The sequence below is a fragment of the Gymnoscopelus braueri genome (genome assembly GCF_963280865.1).
Source record: "Gymnoscopelus braueri genome assembly, chromosome: 23".
Taxonomy (NCBI): Eukaryota; Metazoa; Chordata; class Actinopteri; order Myctophiformes; family Myctophidae; genus Gymnoscopelus; species Gymnoscopelus braueri.
The window spans coordinates 9281724-9293664 of NC_137625.1; positions in this window are offsets into that span (position 1 = coordinate 9281724).

The window sequence follows — 11941 nt, forward strand, 5'->3', positions numbered from 1 at the left end:
TGTGCTCTATATATGATTGTTGATTGGCTGTTGTGTTCGTGGATAGGAAATAGGTCCCAGCCCGCCCACAAATGTATGAATCCAATTAGAACCCTGTTTGATGCTCATTGTCACATGACTCATGACACCATTTCTACCTAATTTGGTAAAAGAAAAAAATGATATACCTTTGAATGGGCGAAATAGGCGACCTACTACCTACCCGCGATTTATCAGACCATTCATTCAGGAGCTACTGACCTACTTGGAGGCGGAGCAGTCCCCACAACAATATTTACGATTCTGTGCCTATCGGTACATAACTCGAACGGCGCTGAGTAGGCACAGGCGAACGTCACACCGTTCAGGACGGCAACTCGGTCGCCTTAGCTCCCTCGGTGGTCCTTCACGGGGTGACAGTTCGCCTGTGACTGCGCGCCTCCGTCATGGTCCGAAACCAAAAGCGAAACCTAAACTGAACTATTAAGTCATGTCAGTTGGTAGGTCAGTATGTCTTGATAACACCCAATGAATGGTCTGATAAATCGTGGGTAGGTAAGTAGGTCGCTTATTTCGCCCATTCAAAGGTCTAATACACTCGCCTATTTCCCCATTCAATGCATTGATAGCATTCGAATCAGGTGCCTTAAGCAAGGCACGGAAGCCCCAACTGCTGCAGATAAGCAGGTTTGTTACAATTATACTGTGCATTTACACATTCTATTTAAATGTAAGGATTAATCCTGTCAATCAGTGTGATTGACAGGAGAGATGATCAGAGGAGTAGAGTTTCTGACACCATAATTAAGATGTGGACTGAAGAATGGAAAGAGTTTCTCAGTGAAGGTGCAGTCAGTGAAAGAGTAGAGATGAACTCTGGTTTCCACATCATAAAAGGAGACCAGACCCTCCTCATAGTCCACAAACACTCCCACTTTCTGGACCTCTCTTACAGGGAGAAGGACAGGAGGGTCAGGACTAACACAAGCCTCGTACTCATTTCCATTCATTATAGTCCAGTAACCATCGTTGGGTCTCAGATAGATGGGTCTATTCCTGTTAATGGACTCTCTGGCCACTCCTAAACTCCACCCAGTCTTCCCTCCAACCTGAACCTCATAGTAAAACCTTCCTGAGAAGCTTTGTTTTCCTAAGACACAGCGTTTGAAAGAGAATCTCTCTGTGTTGTCTGGGAGATTCTTCCTTCACATCTCCATGACTCACTTGTTTTCCATCATCAGACCGGATGAGTTCACAGTGTGCTGTATCAGGAGTCACATCCACCTCATATTGCTGGATCCTCCTCATCTCAGCATCACACAGCGTGTTCTCCATCTCTTGACTGAGTGTCTTCTCCAGCTGTCTAGGACTGTCCCAGTGATGTCTAAGAACCCAAACAGTGACTCAAGTTACGATATAGGAATGGTCAGTTTAGACTTCCAGACGGTGCCCTAATGGTTTCAGTAGGTACAGGCTGCTTCTCTTTCACTAATGTCCTCACACTTTGTGGAATCAGCCTTTTAAATCCAGCTCCTCAAATCTCCACTGATCAAATATGACGTCATTTTCCCAGAACTGGAGTTCCACGTGACTCCAGACCGGCCTCAACGCACTGTGATTGAACAAATCGGGTAACCATGGCAACGTGGGGCAGCCATAGCTGAATCGTAAGAGAGCCCGCCTGGGAAGGCGAAGGTCCCAGGTTCGATTCCAGGCCTCAGCAATGTGTCAAAGAGTCAAACTGAGCAAGACACTTAAAGCCCTACCTGCTCTTCGAGCCGCTACAACCAACAGCTGCTCACTGCTCCTAGGATACAGATATAGTGACAAGAAACTTATGATAACTTTATATCAACAAACATGGACACTGGCAAGAGTAGACAGAGAGAGACACACACACACACACACACACACACACACACACACACACACACACACACACACACACACACACACACACACACACACACACACACACACACACACACACACACACACACACACACCTCTAGACCAGTGGTTTTCAAAGTGGGGCCAGGGGGGGGCAATTAGTAAGTAGTGAGGGGGAAAAAAATGTAAATGAAGTGTATCTTAGGATGGACATTGAAACACTGAACACTGACCTAAAACATGTCTGTCCTCAGATTACAATTGGACTTAGAATTCTATCTCCTACTAGCTTGACCCCAGAGAGTCAAACAACTCACTCCCTCAGCCAGCACCATGGAAAGGAGCCCAGTGGGCGTGGCCTCCTCTGCACCCCGCCCATTTTTTCTGTAAATATATATTTAGCTGCTATTGGTGTTGTTTCTGATATGTAATGTATTGTATGTAGCATATGTTTCTAAAACATGCTAAATAATTTTACTCCTACACCCATACAAGATGTAACAATACATACCTTGAACTAGTATGATTACTAGATTAACATTGTAGTAACAAAAGAAGGGGGTCGAGTGCCATGCAGTAGCCATGTTCGATGCTGCTTCGATAACCTCTCGTCATCGAAAATAGCCGATCAATGCGATAGAGCTCACAACACATCACTTCTGCTACGGATTGTGAGCCTGTAAGTCAGACATTTCAGCATGCGAGGATGTCGTACGACGAAGTATACGTCCAGCAGCTCCAGCTTAACCACCCCAGAGCCTTCCCCTTGGATCTGGTCATATTTTAACAGCATTTCTCAGTATTATTAATGCAATGGATTAACTACTGTAAGGACCTGGAAAAAAAAATACAAAGTTTTGTATAGTAGTATACAGTATGATGCAAAAATATGTGGTTGTCACAAAATCTAAAGGGACACCATGCAGGACTTTGTCTCACGACACTCAGTTGGTAACAAAAGGTTGAGGAGCCATACATTTAAGGATTTAGCACAGTTCTCAACCTCATCTTGGTCAGGCTGTAGTGTTTTGCCATCTACTTGGGGGCCAACTTGCAATACCTTTTGCGGCCCACAGGTTGAGAACCACTGATTTAGTAGAGATGTATTTACGCAAGAACACTGTTTCTACTGGAACTAAGCTAGGAGGTGAGCATGTGGCCCCTGAAGCGACTAATCTCATTTTCATAAGGGCACACTTCGATGCCAATACATTTGTACTTTTACACAAGTAACATTTCGTCTACTTCTACATTATTAGAAGTAGGCAGGTATTGATACTTTTGACTTGCACTTCCACCATTGTTCTTCAGACTTCCACATGCAAATTTAAAGGGATAGTTCACCCCCAAAATGACTTGGGCTTTTGATCCCCCCCTCTGGTCATTCCATTTCTGTCCGGTAGGGATGTACAAGCTCACATGAGCTTGTAGATCTAGTCGATGCATAGAGGGGTTAAACTGATTTTGTTGCAACATTAACCTGGAACCCACTTTGAGAACCACTGCCCTAGCACAGTGGTTCTCAACTTGTAGGTCGGGGTCCCCACATGATTTGGGGGGGGGGGGGTCCCCAGATGACAGTGAAGTGACAATTTATGGACTTTTTAATACCTAAAAAAATTAAATAAATTAAAGAAAAGAAAAAGACCATTACTGCATCAAAGGTAATCAACAAACTATACTTAAAAACCAAAATTGCCAAATTGTCAAATAATATAAGAAAGAGGCAAATATTTTGAAAATATCAGATCTACAAGCTCACAACGCCTCGCAACGCTTGTAGATCGGCTATTTTCACAATATTTATTATTTATCTGTGGAGCGGAGTCAAACAAAATGGGGGGTCCCCAGTTAAAATATGATTATTTTGGGGACCACGGCCTGAAAAGGTTGAGAACCACTGCCCTAGAAGACGTATGTAACAGCCCAAAATATACACCCGGGCTTAAAGTGGGCTAGCCTGTTTTATACCTCGGGGTATAAAACAGGCTAGCCCACTTTAAACTAGAGTATAGCTTGGCCGGGTGTATATTTTGGCCTTTTACACCTGGCCATGGCAGCAATTATAGAACGGTTGATTCCCAACAAATTTCCCCTGACAAATCCCCCTGAGTTGAGTAGACAGCGCATCTTAAAAGACCCCCTCTGGGAGGGTCTATGAATGCATGTGTGCCTGTGTGTTGAAACTATTCCGAGAGCCCCGCAGGAAAAAAAAGTAAGAATGCGTTCCGCGTCAACAATATGCATCTTGTGCCGGGGTGTCCGTTCCCACGGGCCTCCCCGCTCAACCAGGTTCCACTTTTATAGAGCACTATAAAGAAATACTACATAGCAGCAGGAACAGTGAATGCCACGCTGTGGAGATAAACCCGTCGTCTGGCCACAAACAATGCCATCAATAATGTTGGCGTTTGCCCCTAGTGTTTGCCGTGCAGGCACGTCGGCCCGTGATCGATCTGGCCTCTCTGCGCTCTCATACCTCGGTTGAAACTGTATTACCTGGTGGTAGCGCAGAATGCAATTTTTCAAGCCCCCTTTCCATCTTGGGACGGTCCTTACTGTCTATGGCTTGGGTCTTGCTTGGAGAGCCCAATGACATACAATTTACGATTGTCTTTGAACTTGAACTACGGCTGCATTCAGGGACAAATATTGTCTCCACACTTAAAGTATACTGTAGGCCAGTAGTTCAGAAAGTGAGGCCCAGAGACCCCCAGGGGTCCTTGAGGAGTTACGGGTCTGTAACTCAGAGAGTGTACAAATGGAACCAAATGGACCCTTACAGGTCCATTTGGTTCCATTTGTACACTCTCAAAGAGTCAGGGTTTTATAATGTAGATGGGGGCCCCAGAGATAGAAAATGGTCAAATGGGGCCTAATGCATATAAAAACTGGGGGTCCTTGAAAATAAAAGGTTTGAGAACCATAGCTGTAGGCCAGTAGGGTTCCCGACCTTTTTTCCTTGGAGACCCCCCTCTTACATCTGTCAAAAGCCGAGACCACCCACACGTGCAAGCACGCACAAGCACATGCACGCACGCGCTCGTATCACCACTTAAACCCTATATACTTCTTGTACGAAAAAAAGTCTAAATAGACTATCTAATTTATAAGCTTGTAAATCTGCTATTTTCATTATTTATAGAAAGTGGATGAAATCGTCAAATTTCCATGTTTTTTTTGTTAAAACTGGCCTCATGCACCCCTGTGATCTTTGGTGCACCCCTAAGGGGCTCGGACCCCTGGTTGGGAAACTCTGCTGTAGGCTAATAGCCAGTGGTGGAAAGTAACTAAGTGCATGTGATCAAGTACCGTACTTAAGTTCAATTTTGAGGTATTTTAACTTTCTTCAGTATTTACAATTTTCAATACTTTTACTTCTGCTTCCACTACATCTCACATATTGTACTTTTACTCCACTACAATTACATGAAAACTTTATTTACTAGTTATTTTGTAGATATTATTACAAAACATAGCCTACATTATCCAATCCTATATATATTTCTGCCATTTGAAAATATCCGATCTACAAGCTCGCTACACATTGTGAGTTTGTAGACCTGCTATTTTCAAAATAATTTTATACATTTTGAACTTGTGAAACGGGACATTCTGCACAATGACTACTTTTATTTTTGGTAGTTTAAGTATATTTTGATGCCGATACTTTTGTACTTTTACTCAAGTACATTTTGAATACAGGACTACGAGACTCGCCTATTTTCACATAGACAATGCATATAGGGTTAAACTGATTTTGATGCTATATCAACTAATTTAGCTCCTGGGGTTCCCCAGACCACTTTGAGAGCCACTGAGCCAGAGTGCAAAATACCTCTCTAGACGGCCAAGTGGTTACATTTCCCAAAAGGAAATGCATGCATTTAATCCATTTAATTAAGTCTGACCAGAAGCAGGGATAAAATAGATCTCCACCAGGGATAAAATAGATCTCCACCATGCACATCCAACCCTGACCCTTTGTTCAGAAACAGGCACATTGACACAGCTTGATGAAGCAGAATTAATGGAAATCGAACGCGAAGGAATTGTGATGAAGCACCTTCTGTTCTACCAGTAATTGGCTTAATTTGTTTGTTTTTCTGTGCTAAAGTGATTTACGAGACAGAACAGGCCGCAGACGATTCATTCCCCGTTTTGTTTTGCTGTATGACACTGAGAGAGCAGCCTCCAACCCTACAAAACTGGATATAGACCAAAATAGAGAGGAATATGTCATTATGAATTACATTATGTTCTCGGCATTACAGCTCTCACCCTTTGTATTGCATTCTAGAATGTTGGACATCTACAATTTAACCACGCTCTCACCGACACGTTGTCACCCTCTCCACCAAAGTCCGCAACCTTGGTGCCACCCTGGACCCCACCCTCACTAAAACTGCCTTTTTCGACCTTCGCAACATTGCCGGCCTTCGTCCCAGCCTATCACACACTGCTGACTGAGACACTCTTTCATGCCTTCATCACATCCAGACTCGACTACTGCAATAGCGTCCAATACGGTGTCACCACCAAGGTTCTCAAGGAACTAAAGTGTGTGCAAAACTCTGCCGTCCGCCTGCTCACCAGAACCCGATCCAGGGACCACATCACACCAGTCCTCCGGGAGCTCCACTGGCTCCCAGTAAAACACAGAATAGATTTCAAGATACTGATCACCCAACCCGATCTCCAGAGATTACCGTAACATTGCACGGAACGAGTGCACTTCATTCTGTGGATAGCCGCCTCGGAACTCCCGAATTGCGTGCATATGGTACGGCGCTCCCTTTGTGACAAAACCATTTCGGAGGCGCGCAGTCACAGGCGAACTGTCACCCCGTGAAGGACCACCGAGGGAGCTAAGGCGACCGAGTTGCCGTCCTGAACGGTGGGACGTTCGCCTGTGCCTACTCAGCGCCGTTTGAGTTATGTACCGATAGGCACAGAATCGTAATTTTTTTTGTGGGGACTGCTCTGCTTCCGGGTTTTTCCGGGTTGCGACTGGTTACGCCCACCGTGGGACTCGCCGTACATATGCACGCAATTCGGGAGTTCCGAGGCGGCTATCCACGGAATGAAGTGCACTCGTTCCGTGCAATGTTACGGTAATCTCTGGAGATCAGGCTGGATCACCACCTACAAGGCCCTCAACAACCAGGCTCCCCGCTACCTCTCTGACCTCCTTCACCGCCACGCCCCCTCCCGCTCCCTCAGGTCGGGTGATGCCAATCTCCTTGACATCCCCAAGACAAAGAAACAAACCTGGGGTGACAGGGCCTTCTCAGTTGCCGCCCCCTCCCAATGGAACTCACTCCCTGCTCACATCAAAGCTGCCCCCACCCTCACTACGTTCAAAACCCACCTTTTCAGACTTGCATTCCCTACCTAATTCTAATCCCCCTTTTCTACCTTTAGTTTTTATGTATTATTATTATCATTATTAAATTTTTTAAATTATTATTATGTCCCTATTTTGGGAAAGCCGTTATAGCTGAACAATATTCAGAAATTTTAATTTAAAAATATTTAATCTCTCTCTCTCTCTCTCTCTCTCTCTCTCTCTCTCTCTCTCTCTCTCTCTCTCTCTCTCTCTCTCTCTCTCTCTCTCTCTCTCTCTCTCTCTCTCTCTCTCTCTCTCTCTCTCTCTCTATATATATATATATATATATATATATATATATTTATTTTTTCAACATTCGCCACCCAGGCCTACACTAGAACACATTTACAACCTTGTAGATCTGCTGTTTGGCCAAAGTATATAATAGGGATTACAGCAAGGGGTAAAGCAATTTCATTCCATGGTCTGAAGCTGCTCTGCATATCGGCTTTATGCCCAAAATGTAAATGTACTGTATATGTTAATGTAATGTAAATATGTGATGTGGGACGTATAAAGATGTGAAACAGTGTGCTGTGAAGCAGAACATATTGTGGCAATACAATTCAGTAAGGTATGTTGAATCAGCCGTTCTCAAACTTTTTCATGTCCAGAAGAACCCCCACATTATTTGGACACGGACCCCCATTTGAGAAGAATTTGTGCCAGGGACCCCCATAAAAGATTCGTGTTAAAATGTTTCAAAAGATATTCCAACATTTTCTCATTTTCTTCAAGATCTTTTTGAAAATAGCAGATTTTTCTTTTTTAATTTAATATTTTATTAACAGTTTGCAGATTGTACAGAGGTACGGTTTACAATGATTGTTAAAAATGCACACAAAAAAAAATTGTGGTCCTGTGTATTCAATTCATTAAGACATTTAAAGAAATCAACGCTAGTAGCAATGAACGCATAAGTACAGTAAACATGGGGGGGATGCGTGGGGGGTCCATTTTGGTGTTAAGCTTAGAGGGCTATTCTAGGACCCTTAACAAATTGCAGACAGGTGCTCTTTTATAGCGGTTTTGAAGGAGGGTAAGGAGTCACACTGTTTGATGTCTGTTGGTCGGGCATTCCACATTTTGGTGGCATAGCAGTAGAACAAATGTGACCCTTTGTGCCAAATCTGGGTTGAGTGAGATCAGTGGAGCGCCCTCTGGTGTTGTGGGCCTGTGTGTGTCTTTTACGCTATATTGAAGTAGTCTGACAGGTACATGGGTATCCCTGTTTTCTTACGTATCTTGTAGACCAGGCCTATTGCAAGTTGCTGTACTCTGTCCTCAACTCTGAGCCATCCCACCCTATAGCATAATGAGCAGGGGTTAGGTGCGTTCTGGGTGGGAGGCCTAGTAGTAACCTAGGCTGCCCCAACGCTCCTGATTTCGTGTATAGAGGGGCGGGTGTATAGAGCCGGCGAGAGATTGCGCCTGATCCCATTGGTTCACCGATCTGTCCGTCAACCCCCGCCCCGTTAACACAACATTACGAGCGACGCCCACTGCACTCTGGTTGGTTGGGAAATTAAACACTTCCTCATACCGAGCAAGGTAATTAGAAAAGAAGGTAGGGACAGCCTAGGGGGCGGGCCGACGCCATTGCTTGCATGGCAGACGCCATTGATGCTCATGGGAGCCAAAACTGGACCAGGAAGTTTGGTGAAATACAATGAAGTCTATGCCAGCCAGCTGGACCAGCTTGTGAACAAACACTATTTCTGAACGATTGTGTCCTTTGTCAGATAATCGGTTCAGGAATATAAAAGAAGACATATCACAGGTTTTTATCCAATCAATTCGGATTTTTTTTAGCACACTGTATGATTTTATTGAGGCATCTAAACAGCGGCATGTATCGTCCATAGACTGTATAAAAATCGTCTCTGGCAGTGTTGCCAGATTGTGTGAAAGAAATAAGCAACCAGGTCTAGGAAAACAAGCCCAAAAGAAGCACCTTCCCAAACTGATGGGGAGATGGAGCAGGGACCCCCTACCCTACCTCCTACCTCGTAGGGTGGGGGGGGGGGCAACATATATTGTATAATTATGTATACAATTGTGTTTCATAAACATACATGTCATTGTGCATCAATACTAAGCTATTAAAAATAATAGACAGATTAATATATTCATGCTTTTATTTTAAACATACATGTACAGTGAGTAGGGTGGCCGCACTGCCATTTATAAACATACCTTATTAACTGAGAACAAAATCTGTCAATTTCACAATAATCATGTATACAAGCTATTCAAAATGGACATAATTATAATTATGTTATTTATAGATATCATCATTTATTTAATACATACATTTGGAAAAAGTTTAAAAAATATATGAAGACAAATGGACATTTTAGAAAAAATGAAAAAATATATATAAAACATATTTGTATATAAATATTTATATATATACATATATATATATATATATATATATATATATATATATACATATATATATATATATATATATATATATATATATATATATATATATATATATATACATATATATATATATATATATATATATATACACAAATATATATATATATATATATGTTTTTTATTGTCTAATCAAGCAACAATTTCGCGGACCCCCTAGGGGTCGCGGAACCCTGTTGAAGACTTGCACTAGTGACTAGGCCATTATGAGCACTTTAAACCTTTACTGTATACATTGAAAATAGCCGATCTACAAGCTCACAACGAGATCTGCTATTTAAAAATCTTGAAGTAAAATGTGAAATATTGAGGATTTTAACACCACAAATCTGGTACGGGGCTCCCTGGCACAAAACATTTTCAGATGGGGGTTAGGGACAAATACATATTCCTTTGAGGGTCCATGACATAAACATAATTGAGAACCACTGGTTAGAATAATTTTAAAATTGTGAAGCCCAAGTCCAAATAATCAACTACACTTTAGAAAAAAGCCCCAAAAAACTCAACCACCAACTACAAATATTTACAAGCAACTTCACAGAAAAATAAGCCCGAAGTCGCTTATAATAAGTGGACATGGCAACACTGGTTTCTGGCTCGGCAGTATCGCGTACTTTGTGCTCTTTAGATAGCTCAATAAACTTATACAGTGGACACATCGAAAAGCAACACAGCAGAAAACAATGTGTGATATGTCTTCTTTTATTTACCAGAAGCAACTACTTTACAAAGGTCTCAGTCATTCAGAAATATATTTTGTTCATGAGCTGATCCACTGGGCTCTCATTAACTCCAATGCATTCCACTGAACTCACCGCTGCAGTCTGGCTCCCATGGTGCGACGAATCTGCCGGCTGGAATTGCATGATTGCGAAAATGACGTAGATGACCCTACCTTCTTTAAATATATCTTGATACCGAGTACACCGACGCGCTGGGCCAGGCTTTTATTTTTTAGCAAAACTAAACAATAAAAGCCTGGAGATCGAGGCTAGTAGTAACCTGACCTGGTTCAAGGTAGAAGGTTCAAGGTTCAAGGTTGTGCTTTATTGTTACATCCTGTGTACACAAGAGTACATAAGAGTAAAACATACTTTAGTTCAGCTTCCTTCAGACAATGCAGGAGCATAGGTAATAATAATACTAATGATAATAATAATAATAATATTAATAATAATATTTTTTAAAAAGTAAAAAAGAAAGAGAGTGCAAAAAAGAGCAAAAGTGGTTAGACTGATTTTGATGCCATATTAACTAATTCAGCTGAGGACCCCCTTGAACCCCCTCAAGGACCCCTGGACCCCACTTTGAGAAGCAGTGAGATAAAAGGTCAACACCATACCAAAGAGATCATATCACTAATCACACCAGTCCTCCATGACCTCCACTGACTGCCTGTCAAACAAAGAATCAAAATGCTCCTCACCACCTATAAGGCACTCCACAACCTGGCTCCCCCCTATACTTCTCTGACCTCCTCAAGCCACATGTTCCGTCCCGTTCCTTCAGGTCACACCAAACTTTAATTCTGCCTATGAGGGCGGATTCTGCCAAATTGTGCCAATGCTTTGAATTTTCTTTGCAGAAATCCATAAATGGCAACAAACCACTCCGTTGCCATTGAAAAGCATTGGCAGACTCCGACCTTATGGGCAGAATTAAAGTTTGGTGTGTACTGCACCCTTAAGCTTAAAATTAGGAAAAATTTCTTTTAGCACCAGGTGTACATTGTTACTAATTTCCAATAAAGTCTTTCAGAAACACCTGTGTGTACCTGTTAGTTGTATCTGCACTGCAGAAGAAAGCATGTTTCCTCCTGCTCTGTTAAATGGATTTTGTTTTCTAACTAAACAGTTTTTGATATAGAACTACTTGTGCATGCATCTAAAAGTGAATGTTTTGAGGAGGTTTACCAAGACGCACAGCAGCTGTGCCCGTGCTGCGGACTGGATATGAATGGGATTGGACCTACAATTTCTGGGGTTTTTGCTTGGAGTTTCCTACAGAAAACATCATGGAGATTCCCTGTCAATCTTGGAACTTTCATCTTTCTTTATGTGAACTTCTAAAGGATGCATTACTGCTAATATTGCAACTACAGCGTTGAAAATTTCCATGGATAATTTTTTCATTTTTATTTATTCATAATGGTGAAGGATTTCACTGCTTGCTGGTTTATCTTCTTTGGACTTCTTTGTAATTTTGGACATCATAACCATAGAGTTATAGGAT